Source organism: Linepithema humile, chromosome 7, assembly GCF_040581485.1.
Source record: "Linepithema humile isolate Giens D197 chromosome 7, Lhum_UNIL_v1.0, whole genome shotgun sequence".
NCBI classification, from domain to species: domain Eukaryota; kingdom Metazoa; phylum Arthropoda; class Insecta; order Hymenoptera; family Formicidae; genus Linepithema; species Linepithema humile.
Window position 1 is genome coordinate 19,299,493 of NC_090134.1, and position 20,526 is coordinate 19,320,018.

The following is a 20,526-nucleotide window of genomic DNA, read 5'->3' on the forward strand; positions in this document are numbered from 1 at the left end:
CTCTCGAGAACGATAGATCTCGCCGATCTGCCGTAGAAGTCGATCTAAAGCGCCATTGCCAGAATCGTTCCGGTTGGCGAAGGGGAGAGAGGGACGTGATGAAAAGAGCAGAAATTGCGATTTTCAGGTCGGCTGTTTCCAACACCAACCCTCGTCGTCTTTTTCACTATACCCTGTTTTCCTCCACTCCGGAAATCCCGAAGGATTCCGACTGTATTTTATATTCGGCAAACCGCGAAAAGAGGCGACGAAGAAATCGGCACAAGCGGTAATCGCGCGAACGTGTTCACGTGAGTCCTCGACTTCCTGCTCGAGTGTAATTTGATTACCGGGACGTCGTGAGCGTTTTACGCTATTTCATAATGCACGAACTCGCTTCCCGTATTTGACTCGAAATGAATTGCCGTTAGTCGTATTGTATAAAATAATACGCGCCGCTATCGGATTCGTACGATCTACTTTTCATCTCGTTTATAATTCATCGTATCTGCTCAAGAACAGTAATGGTAGTAACAGATCTTTCCTCTCTTGTTGTTTTATCGAGTGTGTATCTCGTCTCGCATTTAGTTGAAAGTATGCAGAAGAAAGGGGCATCGTTCTCTACGAAACGGCTAACGGTGAGAGAAATGGTGCGGATCTTTTGAAAAATAAAAGCAATATTGTTCCTTGGCGAGAACGTTTCTTGCGAAACAATTTTATTGTTTTATTTAACCTCTCGTATTCGCTTTGCACAAGACTATTGCTTTCATTAAACGCATGCTTCGGATGTTTCATTCAGCAATTTTCGACGAAATTCTTTTACAAGAGAAATTAATTGTTATCCCCTTAAAAATAAATCACAACAAATACCGCAATGAAAAACCGCTTTGTTCTTTTTTCTAATTTTGTTGCAATTCAGACTATTGGTTTGGCACTTGGCTGATATTTAATTTTTGCTCTTTAATTAAGACATTTACTTGCGCTGACGACGCGTCTAATGCGGAAAAATCAACCGCATATAACGAAAAATATGCAAAGGATAGAATAACCATCGGTTGCCGTTATAGAGAAAAATATCAAACTATCATTGTTTTTGAAACATATTATTTTTTCAAGCAAAAAAATATATCAGCACTAATCTTTACCCATTCATTTTAAGGCAATCAATCTGTGAAATGTTGCATGTATTTATAATATTCTTTCATCATTTTAGCTTTAATTTTATAATTTAGTTAACTCGAAAGCTTATATCTGGTATCAGGTATATTTGCAGATCCATGACCTCAATATTAAAATTGACAATTTGATGTTGACTTACCGGTACATGATGCGCAACAGCGGAGTTGTAGTTTACATGTTGACCTGAAAAATACAAATGTATTAAAATATTATTATAAAGCTCAAAATAACTGATATTTCAAAAATGATTATTGCGCGCACTGAACTTTTTATTTATTTTTTAATAAAACAATTAATAAAAAAAGTACATAGTTTTAATTTAAACAAAATATTCAAATAAAATCTAACTAAATATTTAAATATTTAAAATATTTTAATAGATTGTGAAATATTTTATATATGGATAATATTAGACAATGATGCAAAAGATTACTGTCGCTGAATAAACAGTTGATGTATTTCAACTAAATAACAAATGAATAATAAATTATTTACCTGTAACGTTGCTCCGCCGATGCCTGATGCCTCCTGGGCCTCCTCTTCCTCTCAGTTGTCCATCGATGGCTGCTCCTTTCTAGCACAATGCGCGATTTGCGAAATTACGATTGTGATATTTCACCTAACACTCCCGACGCGTATTTTGTCACCTCGTGACAAACAACTAACTTGAAAAATACGATCGCACGAATCTATGAATCGTTCGACACTCGTAATATTCAAAGCAAAGGGAAAAACTACAAGTCGCGCAGTTAATTGAATTAAAGCCACCGTGGCTGTTGTACCACATAGCGCACTACTGTCCTTTTTTCATATGAAAATTATTATAAATTTGCTTTTAGGAGATTTTAAAATATCCAACTATCATATATTTCGAATAACAAAACATTTATTATAAAAATAAATTAAAAAATTAATTGGAATTTAAAAGATTTATATTCACGCATTAAAATATCAGAATCTTTTATCGCGGCAGATGATTAATAGCGCAAATTGTACATTGGTATTAATAGAAAATAATCTCCTTACCTTTCTCGCAAACACGATTCAAAAATAAGTTATAATACGGAGCGATTTTCACCGCCGTCTGCTTTGGTCGTGCGAATAATAGTTAGGTAATAGCTAAATAAGCAGTGCTTGTCTCGCAGGTCACGGAAATATAAACAACCATCGCGCGAGCTATATCGAAATTCCTTACGCGTGACGTAAGACGAGCAGGTCCGTAGCAACAAGACTCCGTATTTTCGTTATGTTTCAAATCGTATCGTTATCGTTATCAAATCGTATTCGCCAGAAGAATACGATTATTTTTCATCGATATTTAATAATTAATAATTTATGCAACAAACCGACTATGATTAAGGATTCGAATATTTCATTGTGCGAATATATCTGTATGAATATGCCTTTTATATTTAAGTAAAATGTATAAACCAAAATATAATAATAAACAAATATTTTTCATATGTAGAAAGCACAGTAAATTTATTATGTGATACAACAGTCACGACAGCTCAATTAACTGAGCAACTTTCAATTTCTTTTTGCTATTACTTTGCACGTTACGAGTGTCGAACGATTCATAGATTCGTGGGATCATATTTTGCAAGTTATTTTTTATCATAAGGTAACAAAATGCACGTTGGGAGTGTTTTACAAAATATCACGCTATCACATAATAAATTTACCGTGCTTTTTACATATGAAAAATATTTGTCTATTATTATTATATTGCTTTATATACATTTTACTTAAAAATCTAAAAGTTACTCATTTGCGTCACTCGTCATACGTCACGCGTAAAGAATTTCAATAACGGCTCACGCTTTGATTGTTTATATCTCTGTGATCTACGGCGCGCGCGCTACGCACTCACTACCTTGCTATCACTCGCACGACGGCACTCGACCAAAGCAGACGGCGGCGAAAATCGCTCCGTATTATAACTTATTTTTGAATCGTGTTTGCGAGAAAGATAACGAGATTATTTTCTATTAATACCAATGTATAATTTGCGCCATTAATCATCTCCTGATAAAAGATTCTAATATTTTTATGCGTGAATATAAATCTTTTAAATTCCAATTTATGTATTTTATTTATTTTTATAATAAATGTTTTGTTATTTGAAATACATGATTGTTGGATATTTTAAAATCTCCAAAAGGCAAATCTATAATATTTTTCGTATGAAAAAAGCACAGTAGTTTGCTATGTGATACAACAGCCACGGTGGCTCAATTAACTGCGCGACTTACAGTTTCCCTTTGCTCTCGCTGTTTGCTTTGAACATTACGAGTGTCGAATGATTCATAGATTCGTGTGATCGTATCTTTTAAGTTCATTTTTTGTCACGAGGTGACAAAATACGCGTCGGGAGTGTTATGTAAAATATCACAATTATAATTTCGCGAATCGTGTATTGTGCTAGAAAGGAGCAGCCATCGATGGACAACTGAGAGGAGGAGGAGGCCCAGGGGGCATCAGGCATCGACGGAGCAACGTTACAGGTATAATTTATTTATTATTCATTTACTATTCTGTTCAAATACTACTGTTTATTCAGCGATAGTCACATTTTGCATTATTGTGTAATACAATCTATATACGTATATTAAAATATTTCATACACTTGGATATTTAAGTAGATTTTGTTTCAAAAATTATGTAATTCTTTTATTAAATATTTTATTGAAAAATAAATAATAAGGTTAATAATTATTTTTTAAATATTAATTATTTTGAGTTCTGTAATAATATTCTTATATTATATTACAATATTTTACAATATATATATTTGTATTTTACAGATCACCATTTGTGCTACAACTCCGCCGTGTCGCATCGTGTATCGGTAAGTCAAAATCAAATTATTTATTTTAATATTGCGATCTGCGAATATAGCTGATACCGGATATAAGCTCTCGAGTTAACTAAATTATAAAAATAAGAAGAAAGAGTATAAACCAAACTACAATATCTGCCGAAAATGAATGTTAAACTATGTAGTTACTACTTTAAAACGAATTACGATAAGTATACCAAACAGAAATTGCTAATTGTCTTAAGAAAAACATTAAAATAACCCTTTTCATCTTTTCACTGAAAGTAGCACATTATTACGAGAGAATTTATTATCACATTTTGCTACTACATTTATTTTAATAATTTTCCATAATTATATCATTTACTTATTAATGATACAAAATTTTGTTAACATTTTTATCAAAAGGTATTCATTTAATATTGAATATTTGAATGACAAGCAAATATGATAAAATCTGATTTTATTATAATAGCATTATTTGGACGTATCATCTATAACTTGTTATATTGAGACATAAAAGCGATTTCCTGTTTTAGTGACGTTTTTCAAATAGATATTGACAATCATGAACATTGAACTTTGGAAATAACTACAGCAATTAGAACGTGAAACAATGGTCATCACTTTTAATGTATATAATCTTTAAAGGCATATCTGTCTTTACTACAATGATGATAGTTAATTATATCTCGTAGCATGTTATTACGAGAAAATTTATCACATTTTGCTATTACATTTATTTTTATATTTTTTCCATAATTATAATATATTATTTACTTATTAACGATACAAAATTTTGTTAACATTTTTCTCGAAAGGTATTCATTTAATATCGGATATTTGACAAGCAAATATAATAAAATCTGATTTTATTATAATAGCATTATTTGGACGTATCATTTATAACTTATTTAATTTAAAAATTGCACACATTCGCGTTATGAATTGCATATCTAATGTGCGCGGTATTTTGATATCTGAATATCGAATCGGCCAAATATCATCGACGTCTATGATGTTCAGACTTGCATCTTCCAGACTCACGTCTTTCACTCTCTTTACGAAGATTTCGTGAAGGGTATAGATAAACGTACGAAGGGTCGATGTACCCATAACCAGGTCATGCTACACGATGTTAGTGGATCAGGATCAGCTTTGACAAATATCGAAACATATCGTCTTTACTGAGTCAACTAAACTATAGATAGGTGTTTCGCTACCGACGTGTATATAGAGTGGTTCATAGTTACTGTTCAGCCCTTCAAATTCTTAAACATCTCTCGCTTTACAGACAAATAAATTACTAATTTTATTTTATTTTATTTAAGCTTAATCGATAAAAAGGAGATCTGTTTCATACTTTCTTAATTTTGAAAAAAAAATATATTTTAGTGAGAAACGAAATTTATGTATTTAATCAATTTATATCGAACATTCTTTATAGTTTTACAAATAACAAAATTCGATATTTTATATGTTTTATATGCAAAATTGCGCGTAAAAACTAATATGTGGAAAAATATTATTTTTATTTAATTTTACTGATCAGGTGCCTTGTATTAGATCACAACTCATCTATCTTGTATTGCGTGCAAAAGTTACGTGAATCAACGGTAACTCTGAATCGCCCGGTATACGCCCGCGCGTGTATCAATATGATCGTACGCGTATGCTATCGTACGTATGTTTATCAGCTCGCGTCGTGTGTACGCTCGCTCAAAGTCCGGGCAGGGCTCTGCGGCTGCCCGACCAGCCGTGTTTAACGAGACACGAGCACGGCTCACGTCAGATCGGCTACCGACACACGAACGAATGCATCACGGTCGAGTAACTAGCGTGCTTTTTAAATGAAAAATCTCGGCGCCCGCGTTTGACGCTCTTTCCGCGTGTCCGTCGCTCGTTTGTTCTCGCCCGTTTATAAACGCTATTGACAATCCGAGCGTTGCGATTCGATTCGTCGCGCACGAAATGTTTGATTTCTTTCAAGTCCCGTTAATTTTTTGCAATATTAAATTCCAATAATTATTTTTAAAGAGATAAACCGTGCCGTAAAACCACGTTATTTCTAAAATATATATACAAGCAAATGTTTTTCAAGCATTTACCTAATTGATCTAGTGAAATAAAGGAAAGGACACGAAAAGTAGGCATACGAAAAATCCATTCCATTAGCAATCACGACAATTAACAACATTCGCAAATGCGGGGGTGCACATTATTTATTCTCCTGGGAACGCGCAGATACCATGGACAGTTACACAAAACACGCTCGCCATCTAGAGAATGAGATTCAACGAGCGGGGAAAGAACGGAAAGGGAAGACGAGTCGTTAACTTAGCAGGGCTCCACGACAGGCAAGGTGCATAACGAAGGGTGAATGCAACGCGAGAGACACGCAATCTTCGTAATAGGGGGACCGCAAAAATAGAAACGAATGGGTGGGATGGAAAAGAAAGCCCGCGGGATAGCGGGGCTCGTCAAGCGCTCCTCTCGCCGCGAATGCCGGCGGCCACGCGGCCGTATAATTAAAAAGTGGAAACGTAGACGGAAATTGTTGACGCTGAAGACTCAGGACCCAGTCACCTCACGGTGCTCGCGAACGAGACGCTCTACGTGCCGTTGCGCGACGCTCTCGAAATCCGGTCCAGATGGGACCGAAGCGAGGGAGATATTTTTCTTCTTTTATTTGCGCGCCGCGGAAAGTGAGTTCCAGACGATTAAAAACGTCGTAAAACGTAAAAAACCACATCACTCCGGAGAACGTTTTTCCGCGAACCGAGCATGATCGCTTCTCTTTCTCTCTTTCTCTGGCTGGCTCGCAAGCGGAAGTACATTTGATTACGCGACGTTCACGAAGTACGATCCAGATGTGACCAGCGAAATGGAGACTCTGTTTAAATCTCGGGAAGCAAGTTTCACATTTTAAAGGTAAAATATAAAAAGGGATCGCGAGTCGGAATGCAAAATATTGTAATGCATTTTACTCGTATCCAAACCCCCACGCATTGAATCTCTAGAAACGTGACTTTTGAAGAAATATGGAACAAGATTTGGTGTCCGTACACGATCGAATCGACATCGAATTACGATAAATTCGAATATCTCAAATCGACGGCGAATCGATTGTGAAAGAACATAAATGCGCACAGCATAAGAAGCGAGCACACACAGCTTCCGATAACGTTCGGGGAAAGATCGCATAGAGTGGTCTGTCGCACTGCACTTAAATTCCCAACGATTATCTCGATCGGTGTTTTATAGACAGGCGATCTGCGCGAACGTTGAATACAGGCGCCCCTTTAACGAGCGACGACAACGACGACGCGTCTTTCCATCGATGCTTTTATCGAAAAGTTAATACTCGATGCAGCGATGACGATCCGCTCTTCGCTCTCACGAATAAGCGAGAAAAAGCTTCGGACTTGACGCGCGGCAGTTTTCCTCGTGATAATATAGGTCCGCGATAAGGTCTGCAAACGTAGAAGAAAAGTAGAGAGAGAAAGAAAACGTCACATAATAAATATAGTTGTGTAGCATCCACGCGAGACGGACAAAACGCTAACGATGACATTCGTTTATCATATGCCACGGTTTTAAACCTTCATGCGTCAAGCATGCCACGCAAACTCCTCGCTTTTTTCATAGTACAAAATAATGTAAAGTAGAGGAAGAAGAATAATTTTATTAGCGCAAACTATAATTTAATATTCCCGATGCTCCAGGAGAGGCTATTACATAAAGTCGGACGAGTTTTTTTTTTCTTTTCTTTTCTTTTTTTGTCTAAAAATTAGAACAATTAAGCACCGGCAGAAAAGAGAGTATGAAATTAATGAGTTTTGCGTAGAGAAGTACACGCGCGCGGGAGAAGGATGCAGCTGTACTATTTGCATAGATGAACGATAACAATTGTGTGCCGCTTATGCAGAAAAATGGCATAGCGGTAAAGCGTAATGTCGGATGTAATTGAATTAAATTTCACGGAATTGCGAAGCGCTAATTTTCAAAAGACAGACAGGCGAGGCAGAGCGCGAGCTTTCAATACTTCCAACGATACCGGCGACAGGAAGATTTTCCATTTTGACGTCGAAGTTACATTTTCGTTGAAGTTACGGTAAATTAGGTTTTTGCCAGCACTTAATTTTACAACTGATGCGAATGCAGCTGCAACTTTCTCTTTCTCTCGTTAATTGCAGAAAGTAATATTGAATGAACAAATTCTTTGTAGACGTAAAATTTGCAATATTCTCTTTCAAGAAGTTACATGATTTCGAGAAGCGAGATTTATGTTGATATGGCGACTATATGTGAGAATAAATTGCACAAAAGTATTTTTTAATTAATATTGATTAGTAGATTTTGTATTTTTCTAAATTGTAGCTCCAGTGATTGGAGGTAAATTGTTTACATCAAATTAATGTTGAGAGATATAATTAAATCTGCTGATGTGGATTAAAAAAGTGCAATATTTTTATTATTCTTTTTATTTTCTCAATTTTTTTTCAACTTTTTAGTCGCGTTGTCACGTTTTGTCGTTCTGTATGTAATCTTGTTTCGCTATTACAAAAAGTTACACATTTACAAGTTAAATGCGATTAGCGCAAAGCACGGCTGGTGTAACTGGCCATAAACTGGACGCAACAAAGTAGAAAATGATGCCATAAGCGCGGTCTGACTACTCTTTCGCACTTTCTACTACAGCGGCCGTAACGCGAAGTCGTTTATCACCGACGATAGTAAAAAGACCGGACGCTGTTCGATTCATTTAGTTATGTTAACGAAGTATTAACGCGCGCACGATAACGCTGTCTTCGTGCAAACGCGATGAGTTAAGCTCTGATGGAAAAAAGAACTAAAAGAGAGTCTCGCGCGGCATTTGCAGCGGTGGACCGGAAGCCGTGTAATTTTTCTTCCAAGTGGCACGTCCAAGAGGCAAACGTACCGTCGTCGCGTTAATTTATTCCGCAAGCATCGTGACGGCGATCCCTATTAACTCGTTCTTCGCGATCCGCCAGCAGTTTAAATAACTATCGTATGCTAATGCGCGCGATATGCCGGCGATTAAACCGAAGAAAGAGAGATTAAACGAACCGGTGGTCTCATTATTAGTTCGTAATCAGTTTGAAAAATCGCGGCGCTGAGATCAGCTGAGGCGAGCATTTATCCGTTCCTTAACGTTCGCAGTCCATATTTCTGTGGCCAAGAATAATTCTGGACGACTGCTACCCGGGTTTAGTAAACTACCGCGACAGATGTTACGATCGGTGGAAATCCCTTTAGCTGCTCGAAGACGCCATTTGCGGCGGAAACGTCCTCGCGGTGTGCGGTGGACGTCGTTCGTCGCTTTAACTGCGCCCGATCCGCGCAAAACGGTCCACCACGGGAAGACGCGTGAGCGAGCGGCGGGCGCAATTCCGGATAACGTCGCGGATAATACCTCGATTTAACGACCATAAAAAATTTATAATGTCGTCCGCAGCACCGGCGACGCCCGGCTCGTCAACCGAGAATGCCTCCGCCCGTAGGGACTCCGCCCGCAATTTCCGCGCGCTGCGCTTACGAGCCCTTTTTTTGTCGAACGCCGTTCTTAATCCGACGTCGCCGTGACGATGCGCCGAAGTTTATACGGCACGTCATAAACGTGTGCGCGAAAACAAGGAAAAAAGCACGTTAACCCCCGCGAAGCGCGTTAAGATCAAAATCAGCGTAAAAGCGATGGCGGTGATGGTTGACGCGAAGTCCTCGTCGTCGTGCGCGTAATTTTACTCCGTACTTTTTGCGCGTAAGTGGCGTGCAGTTTAAGCGACTATCCGCTTGCAGTCCGTCAACGTTGTATTACACTATCACCGAAGCGAAAAGACCCTTGTGAAAGATAACTGAAAGATACACGCGTTTCTTTTATGTCCTACTTCCGCTTTGCAATCTGTAAATTTTTTGTAAAGTTGTTGGATAAATATTTTTTTCAAAGATAAATGGCAGTGAGTAGATGCATTAAAAATCTGCTATATTTCTTTGTCAAATAGAAGGCTAACAGCATTCGTTTAACGTTTATAATTTATGCAACCTGCGCATTGCAAACGAACTAGACATTTGCGTTCGCGTCAAAGTTTGCCTACGAAACAGAAACTTCGCGATATATACATATTTAAAGAGCACTTTGGCGGCGTGTTGTGCTGAATCTTAGGATACATTATCTGATTTATTGTATTTTTCTGACGATTTAGAAACGTGGACTTTGCGTTATCTGTTGTCGCTCGGGTGAACTTCTGACTTGCGACCGTTCGCGAGAAATTTTTCCAGACGCTGGAATCTCCTGGCTTTATCTAAAAACGAGCAGCGTACAACTCTAACCACTTGTTATCTCTCGCTCTCATAACGGTTCGGTGCAGTCGTCATCGCTTGCATTGCGACAGTTATTTTTCTTCCTAACGTTTAACGTTGATTACACGCGTATTTAATCTTTCTCGCGAAATATATCTCGGAATCAAAACTACGCAATTATTCGCCGGCTCATGATTACCAAGTACGAGTACGAAATTGCTCATGATACGTACGCGCCCGCTCTTATCTTTCTCATAACGCGAAGGGTGAGACACAGTCGGCCCATAAGCCGAGTCGATCGTGCTCTGTGACATCAAACGCGACAGCGCTACTTGCTTATTCCGCGCGTACATCACGTGTCGGGCATCAGAGCGGCGAGTGCCATGCAAATATCATGGTGGTGAATCGAGCTGCGTAACACGCCCATAAGCCCAGAGTCCTTAAACCGTGACACGGCGAGCTACGGGCTCCGGCAGGGATAACGCTGCGTTCGCCGGATTATCCCTTCGCTGATATCTCTCGAGCGAACGTAGGTAATTCGGAATACGATGCTTTCACCCACCGGACGGCGGGATCGTTTTTTGCCTAATCTACACGTCCGCCCGGCGTCGTCATAACTGTCGGCGTCGACGCGATGCGGGATGCAAGTTGGCAGATAAGCGCGCGTCGCCGGCGCCGAAGCGCTCTACTGCTCGATTATTTGCCGTCTAATCCGCCGACCGTGACGTCTTACACACGCTAACGATTTTATGGCTCTCCTCGAGTTCCGCGCAAATTTCGCCGCTAATGCCAAATTAATCTTTTACGCGAGACGTAAGTCTTTCGTTACCTAACGCTCATAATTCATGCAAATATAATACGTCGCGCTCGCTCACTTTGCCGTACGTATCGTCGCACATTTTAGTATCCAACGTGACCACTTGAATTTAATTCACTTATTGCGGAAAATACATTTGCAAAATAGAAAAATACCAACATTTGGCAAATAAGCGAGGTTACAACGAGCGCATAAAAATAATTTCCGCGACACTTTCTCAGCGTTTCAAATAATTAACTAATTTTTTTTAATTTGTTATGATATTTGATATCGCCAGAAAAGTGTTTATGTTAGAACGAAAAGTACTGAACTAAGATATTAATGTGCGCTCGCGGTTTCGCCGAGAATTTGCGAATTGCATCGGCGAAACGTCAGAGCCGTAGACGTACTGGGTGCGCATAGTAATTACCGCGGCGAAACCGGGTCAGCTCCCTTACGCCGAAAGTTCCAACTCTTTTTTTTTCTGTTTCGCCTCTACGGCGTAACGGCCGAACTTTCGGTTTTGCGGTGCCCATCTCGGAAACGTAATGAAAATGGGTGGCTTGCCAGGTCGCCGCCACCGCTTAAAATAAGCTCTGAGTGCGAATATCAGAATCCAGATTATTTATACCTCCTTGTTGCGCGGCTGCAAGGTTGCGTTTGCTTTTATCGGCGAAACTTTTTTCAATAGATTAGATGATGAGATGGACACGCGCATAATTACTAAAAACTACTTTCCGTAGAGCGTCGTAATCACTTCGCCCCGGAAAAGGACCATCTGACGGATATGGTCAGGCGTGTCGGCTCTCGTTCGTTCGAACCCTAAACCGGATTACCGCAAATGCCATAAGAGATTGAAATTGAACGTTCGGGTCTGAATTAGAAGATTGGATTATATAGAAATTTGTTCGACCGAAATATTCCGATAAGAAATTGATTTTTTTTCCCGAGCAAAGCGTTTTTCCGATTATCCTTTTCGAAATTTACATTTGCTTACTTCTATTTATTGTTGACTTGCATTACGTTCTAACGGGGCGATCGATATTTCTCTTCGTTGAAAGAAACGCTAAAGAAGTTTTCGTACGTACTTTCTTAGAGCGTCAGAGTTTTCCTTATTACGGAAACTTCCCGAATTCGATCGCGTGAATAGTTTTGTGAGACGGTCGCAATGCTCGAAAGTTTTCGGGCAAGTGTGACCTATAGAAAACGCACGTACGTATTGTTACGTTCCATCGATATCGATTCGCGAGTTCGAATCGATAGTTCGGGAGAAACTCTTTCAATCTCGATCACGAGTTACTTTCAAGAGGTACGAAAATAAATATCCGGCGTTCTATATTTGTTAACCGGATGCTCCGGCAGTCGAGCATAAAGATTTCCTTCCGAGTGAGATAAGGGGTTCTGAGAGCTAATTAAAGTTTTCGGGAGAATGTAGACCACCTAGTGAAGTTTCCGACGGAGTGAAAACTTGGTCGCTATCGGGGCATGCTTCAACTATGTGTAGCACGACAGGCTAGATATCCATCAGTCGTACATCACGAATCTCAATTGTTTATACTGCTGTCGATGATAGGCGCGCTTATAACAATAGACGAATAAAATTGATGTGAAGTAACGCGTGATATAAGAGAATGGCGGTGTCGATTAGATATCGTCACACTGAAATCAACAATATATCTATAATACACTTTTAATAATGCAAATAATTATACGTTGGAGAAAGAGAATAGGTGATTTTTTTAACAAATCTCGTTTAGTAATTTTCATCTATCGCACACATCATTATATGTAACGTATTTTCATTAAAATCTGATACAATCATCAATACGTGATATATTATCGAATAAACGCGGTGCAGTATAGAGGTGCAATGTGATCCCCGATAATTCCCATCATACACCATCGTGTACCTTTTTTCACGATCGTTACATCCTGCATTCTCATCACGGAAGGAGGATAGGTTGTAATAACTATAAATATAGGTAGGCGTGGTCAATTTAATTTTGATTACACGGTACTACGAGAGCCGACGTAATGAATAAGCGTTCGGGCTGATAACGTTAAATCCCGGCATTCTACCTGCCGGAAAGCTCGGCTAGCTTATTGTTCGGCCCGCACGGCTCGCATAAATCTTCGACTCCCCGTGGACAACTAAAGGCACTTCCTGCGAGCTGAGAATCAGGTAACTTTCGTCGAAAACTTTCCAACGAAATTGCAAGCATCGGTCCTTACAAGAAGGGTAGGATGACTCGCCTCAATAACTAACCCCAACTCGGCGCTTCGGCAATAAAAGAAAGAAATAGATATAAAGTTTCGCGCGTGCGAAAGACAGCGAAGCTAAGTTCGACGTTCATTGGTGACGAAACATATCGGAAATTTTTTTGGTTCACATTATTATTTTTTATCAAGTTGTATGAAAAGATTTATTTTAAAGATACGTAAAATCTATTATTCTCCCTTAATTGGCGGCTCACAAACTTATTCCACGACTATATGCACGACTTGAATGAGATATATTACGTCATGGAGAAGTGTCACCGGATTGCGAACCTTCGCGAAGTCGTACTGGACGCACGCCAAAATGCGTACCTCTGATAATTGCATTCCGCTTTTCGCAATTAGGCATTAATATGTGGCAAAATCGAGACGTTTGCCCCTGCTAGAGCTGAGATCTTTTTTGCGTGCGAGGCTACGCGCCATTGCACCGGACGTTAAGTATGGTAATGAGTTTCAACGCATACGCTGACCAATAGTCATCAATTATTCTGAATAATGGCATGCAAATAGGGCGCAGCGTAGGCAATTAATGTCACTATTTGCGGAGGCTTATCCCTGGTGCATAGAACGCGAAGCCGCAGCGTTGGTCCTATATTTGTCGATCGTAGGTAGGTATAACGCAGCTCTCATTGGGAACTCGACAAACACGCGATACTGATCATTCCGCTGTGCGCGGCGTACCCATCGTACGTTAGTATAATAACCTCGTGCCTCAAAACGCTTGTACACGTATGTGGCTTAATTGAGCGGCGGTATCCATCGTGTTGCGAGTCGCGCGCGAAACGCAATGGTGTACGTATACGTTATGCCGATGCAAGTGGCCTTAAACTTTTTTCTCTTTTGTCTAGAATTGCCGAGAAAAGATTTAAGTTTCAATCTTTTTATCTGTATATTTAAATTCATATTTAAGTATATCGTAAAAATTTGTTTTATCATACGTTTCCATTCTACTCATTGCATTCTATATATTTTTACAATAAATAATACTTTCTATTTTTTTTTTAATAAAGTATGTTTACTTAGAATTACAAAATTATTGGTACAACGACAATTATTCTGAATAATTGCATTCTGACAATTAAAGAAACAATTATATTTCGTATTAGTGAAAAATCTTGAAGATGAATAAAATATAGGTTGATTTGTAAGACATTCTGTAATGGAAATGTCCAAGACGATGTTAATAGTCCCAAGTCTATCTTACTCTGCCATCATTTCGGCACTTCGGTCTGTTCGCTCCGTTTGACAGGATGTATTCACCGCAACGGCACCATTAACCCACTGCATCCTGTGACGCGAATCGTTTCCGACAAGCACGTCCGAGGCGCGCGCGCATTAATTAACGAGTCAAAAATGGCCGCATAAGCGTCTCTTTCGCTCGAAATAATTAGCTGCGACGCCCTATACATATCGCCTCGATATTATCGGGCGGAAAAGGCGATTATAAAGCGATAGAGTGTGCGTAGTCGGCCGTTGAATAACCAATGTCGGAAATAGTTTAATCTCTGCTCGTCATTACGCGTCCGCTCGTCGTTGCTCGTGAAATTTCGTTAGCCTTCATTATTACGTTACTTTAACGCGTAATCTATAAATTTAACGATCCTCGTCCGGCTATATTCTCTGTCCTTCCCTCTCTCTCTCTTCCTCGTGTAAAATAATCAATGGGTTTAGAATGCATATTAATTATGAGTACGATGTACAACTTTAACGGAATAATATCCATCGAGTATCATCATTGGCATCGGGTCACAGTCGCCCGATGATCGATGGCTTTTCGTTCATAAATTGATACCGGAGATGCGTTTATCTCGCGCATGACCCGGTGCCCGAATAACAGGGCGAAACATCATGCACCTTCAGCGCGTCGAATTACGGTAAATACGTGCAGTTCATTATTGATTGTAATTATGAATAATAATAAGCTGGTACGAAAACCTTCATTGTTATATTTATTTGAAACAATTGTTAGAACAATTTGCGATCGACGGTAAAAACATTGGTCGTTGAATGCATTCTGCACACTTAAAAAATTTACATAAATGTCTGGAGAATCCTTGTAAAAGGCACCGGTAACCAATGCGCTTACGCCTCGACGCATAGCCCGAAATTAGTTTGCGGATTTCGCGAGCGATTCCTTGACATCAATTCCGCGTTGCTTTTCACCGCTCGGTCGCTCCTTATTCCGCTTCAGCCCGGTCTCTTTCTCTCGTTTACTTAAATCTCACTCATGAGACTAAAAAGTGTGCATTAACGTAATTTACGACTCAATAAATCAGCCGGCTCGCCATCGCGGGAACAATTCCGCGGCAGGAAAAAAGGAGCGAGCGGGGTTTTGGCCCGGGCGAGCGAAAATAGGGACACGGAAGGGGCCGGAGGGGGGGGGGGGGGGGGGGGGGGCTTCTTTTCCCCGGGCCGTAATTTTATACACGCTCGCGCGTTCGTTTCTCGCGTTTCGCGCCTGCATTCCGAGGGCACGATGTATGATAGGCGAATGTACTGACCGTTTTTATTGTTATCGCGCGAACGTCACTTCGCGCGCATACAACAATCGCCCCTCATATCTCTCTCTTCTTTTTTTCCGCCGTCAAAATTCGCGTTCCGTTTATTTTTACGATGCATATCAACCGCCATATTCATACATATCGACAGTGACGGTCCATTAAAACGCAACGCGATAAATTTGATGCGCAGCTCTCAATCGGCGCTCTGCCAATTCGACATGATTGCACATTGGATAATCTAACGCTAATATATTTAATTCTTCTTGAAAATTGTTAAGTAACCTGTCGCGTAATTTTACGGTCCAAAAGTTTCCACACAAATCGATAAAGCTATATTCTCACGGATGCGGAAGTGAGTCAAGTCCAGTTTAAATACCCGACAACATGACCACTGGCCGCACCGCTGTTACGTCGAGCGAGCAATTAGCGCGACGGCGACAGAGCCGAACGGCAATTTTTGCCGACGGACAATCGAGCGCGCCAGGCCGCCGAATCACGGGATTGAAGGGGAGCTTCAAAGGGTTGAACGATTGTACGGGCAGGCGTGGCGGCGGGCTCGCGGCGCGACCTAATTTTCGTGAGATTGTGATCAGGCGACCGTAAAACCCCTATAACACGCGCGCTAGAAGGGAACGAGCAAAGAGAACTCGACCTGCTGGGATTCGAGCGGCTGTCCAAGCGGCCGGGTATCGTATTTACGATATTGCCGGCCCATCCCCGTAACTGCTTTACCGTACGACGCCGGCCGCAGGAAATAATGGCGGCCGGTAGCTCTCACCATCATCGGGAAGGCGAAACTTGATTTGTGCCGGTATCGATTTGAGAGCGGTCCCCGCGGACGCCGACACACGTAATATCGGATCGTCACGTTCCCGTCGATCGCAGCCGATGCTGCAGTCGCGAATCCGATTGTGAGTTTTACGACGTGGTGACAAAAAATATACGTCGCGTGAACACATCCGCGAACATAAATAAAATCTGCCCGCTAATCCACGATCGCCCATGTATTGCGACGTTTGCGGCGAAACGTTAATCTTGCGTTCAGTGTACGATCATAAAGCGAGCATTGATAAAATCGTTATCGAAACGTTAACTCTACTTCAGTCAAAGTATTTGGCAGAAATTTTATCTGTTATTTATCAGACTAGTAAATGTATAGAATAAAATATCTAGCTAGTTTCTGTATCAATAAATTCGATTCAGATGGGGAAATAAGAAAAAGTGTTCGATTCTTTTTAATAACGCTGTAACATCGGCGCAGCTGACTCGCGTTCAAACGGCCGAATATTGACTGAATATCAAACCCAATGGGAAGATCCGTAGCGGAAAATGCTGCGTTAACATCAAATCTGATCGTGATAGAGAGATGTTATTCAGTGCGCTATAAAACGTAATATTTAAATCCGTTGGTGTAATCAAATTTTATTAAATGCTGTCGGTATTTTATTCCTGACACGTTCACACGCCCAAAACGATTTCCATACATTTGAATCGACGTTCTCGGCCTGATTTGCGCGCCGTTATTTTAACGATATGAACTATTTTTCGAGAAATGATTGAATTAATGATTTGATTAATTTTATATTCAAAAATGAATGACGCGCATTGCGACTTGTTTTCGTACGAAAGACATTTTTAAAATAAAGAGAATAATTTTTTAAAACGTATATTTCACTTTTATAGGATAAAAGTCACCTAATGTCTTTATTTATATGCATATTATATGTATATATATATGTATATGTGAAAAGTAAAACTTTGACGTATTTAACATATAAATAACGATTCGAAAACAACATCGAAGAACTCAATATAAATTTATTTGTCGAAATTGGAGCCACAAATAGCACATCGACCACAAATGGTTAAAGAACATTGTCCAAAGTATTCAGGAAACGTGCACAATGAATTTACGTTAGCTGTCCGGTAACACGAGCACGCGTGTTCCTGGCGAGTCCGCAACTAGTTGCGCTATCGATTGCGTCCAACTTCCGTGGAAATTGCGGGCGGTATTTAATCGGCTGCGGCACGGAGTTTGACGGGTGATGTTAGATCGTTCGTTGGGTCGTAGATCAAAGGGTGTGGCTAAAATGGAAATATATTATTATAAGTTAAGAATTGTTCTTATTACATTTTCGACGAATAATATTTTATATTCCTATTTTATTACATTTTTTTTTATATCTTGAACAATGTTTGAAATTTATTTTCTATAAATTTAAGATTCTCACTTTACTATCTAATCTATTTTGCTGAGGGAACAAAGATTTAACGTCTAATTTTCAACGTAAAATCGAGAAGTCTAATCAGAAAACAAACGAAGATTTACATGACTGCAGATAAATATACAAAGCGGGAAATTAGAACGAGCTTCGCCGACCACGACTTATTGAAATCTTAATGCACTCGTTTTTCCCGAAAGAGGTGTTGGGGGCTTCGCGGTTTCTCGCCGCGCCAGGAAGTTTACAGACGCGCGCAAGTGCATTTCCCACAGGCACTCTAGAAGGACTCCCACAGGAAAGCCCAAGTTATTACCACTATCAAAGGTGGCGGATAAGCTGGATGGGTGTCGCGCACCGGGATGGATTTCGCGGCTTCGAGAGGCACTCCTATATTCGCAAGAGCCATTCCTGGTTCCTCCCTCCTTAAACGAGGTGCTTGTTCCTTCCTCTGGGACGTTTAACAGGATTTTTATCGCGATAAAATGAAGCAGAAATGCGCATCATATTTACTAACGCGCGCGGAAGACTCGCCCCCTTCATTTCTATTAAGATTGAATGTGATAACTTTTACGTTTCTACTTTCGTAAGTATGTATTATTATTGCAATTTATGTTGGAAATAAAATGTCGAACAAATTTCAAGTGCGAAAACTCATATCCGTGGACCGTTATGCTTTATTCGCTACGTCCATGCCACCTCGTATACTTTCGCGTGTGCCTTCGCGAACATCGATGCGCGGAAATCGCACGGAAAGGCCAAATGGCTTTCCAATATCGAGGCTTACGTGTGCCCGCCCGGGCCGCTGAAAAATACCGAAAAACAGTTTGGTTTTGCGCGGAACACGTTAGGCTCGTTAGTTATAACCGTCTAATGGCGTATTCAATTACGGAATGATACAAATGGCGAAGAGAATGGGATGAGAGCGAATGAAAGGGATGCCTGGAGTATTTACGCCTGAGTATTTTATCGGAGAGCGTGCATAATGAATATAAATATCCGACTGCGCGGCTGAACAACTGTAATAAAAAGAGGAAAAAAAAACAGAAAGACTGATGGAAGTATGCGCATATAATAAATATTTAACAATGCGTTTAATATTTAATGCCGCCGCTATAGAAGTTGCGTTTCACATGCCACCGCTGATATTTTTGACGGTGCGGAAAACCGCGGTCGCGTACACAACCATTCGGTCATGGAGAAAATTTGAGAGAGCGCAACGTGTCTGCTCGTCGTTTGAGCGTTGCGATTGAAATTTTGTTTCGGAGGCATTATTGCGAAAAATGAAGCCACACGCGCACCACAAAATACGCGAATAAACGTGAATACGTTGGTGGACTGATATTTTAACGCCAAAAGTAGCAAGGCCAAAAGTAGCAACATTGCATTATTGTACTCTGCACCACAAGCTTTAAGTTACGCAAAAGACAGAACGTGTAATATTTATAGAAGAGTTGTTACTCGGAGCGACAACTTCATTAATTTCACTGTCGCCACTGTAAATTAATTCATGCATGGCGTCAAAGAGACACGAGACTTCTCGTTGAATCCATGCGTGGATTCTCTTTTCGCGAAGAACACGCCTCAACGAGTCACCGCTTCGAATCGCGTCGTGTACACACAGAAGGAACTTGCGGCAAAGAATACGTCGACAACCATCGTCACTCTCTTCCTCTTTCTCCTCCTTCTCCATCCAGCGTGGAACGTTAACGAGCATTATGCGCGTAGAGTGACACCGACCATTCCGGAACGTCGCGTTTTGCATTCGTTTGCGAGGAGAACGTTTCCGGGACGAGAATATGTTTTAGGTATTCATAAAGGCGGCTCGTTAATTACGCCCGACGTCTTAAAGTAATTAACTCCAATGGTCCCGGATCTGCCCGCGCCGCGACGGCTCCTATATTCGGTTAATGTAATTTCAGCTTGTCCTCCGATTCTGATAATTGCGCCCCGCGCAATTACGGGAAAGCAAGTATTCGGTCCTTTTGGCAATTTTCTACCCTTCGTGAATCCTCTGATATTTTTGCAAATTGGACAAAAGAGCGGACTGATTCGAATGTAATAGGGTTATTTGTAAAGTAATTTGTAAAGTAAATTGGGGTGAAATTGGAATATCTTTTGATAATAAATTCAATAATGTTTATAGCATTGTGAAAAACGGAAAACATTAAATTAATGAGAGAACGCAAGAATTTCTTAATAAAAACATACGTAAAATACATAATAATATATTTGTTTAAGGCAATATAATTTATAAAGTATTTATTTTTAATTATAAACAGTCCTATCATGTTCCGCAGTAGATAAACCCGTGTTTGGTCAGACGCGCGTCGAGGTATGACTTACTATGGTCGACCTGTAAATCGGCGCGGATGCTTAGAGTGGCAAGGATTTGTTGCGAGAGGTTACGCGGATGTAGTGTACGAGATTTCG

General features: G+C 40.2%; 2 protein-coding genes across 2 annotated transcripts in view; one reads left to right on the top strand and one right to left on the bottom strand.

Annotated features, from left to right (window-relative positions):
- LOC105670037 (zwei Ig domain protein zig-8-like) overlaps positions 1–1,334 on the bottom strand; it is a 235,366-nt gene extending 234,032 nt beyond the window's left edge. The window contains exon 1 of the mRNA XM_012363333.2: positions 1,298–1,334. The gene's annotated coding sequence lies outside the window, so the exon portion shown is untranslated. The remainder of the gene's footprint in view (positions 1–1,297) is intronic.
- Positions 1,335–3,052: 1,718 nt separating this feature from the next.
- Positions 3,053–20,526, top strand: part of LOC105670033 (lysosomal acid glucosylceramidase) — a 55,730-nt gene continuing 38,256 nt past the window's right edge. Inside the window, exons 1-2 of the mRNA XM_012363324.2 lie at positions 3,053–3,665; positions 3,966–4,009. The gene's annotated coding sequence lies outside the window, so the exon portion shown is untranslated. The remainder of the gene's footprint in view (positions 3,666–3,965; positions 4,010–20,526) is intronic.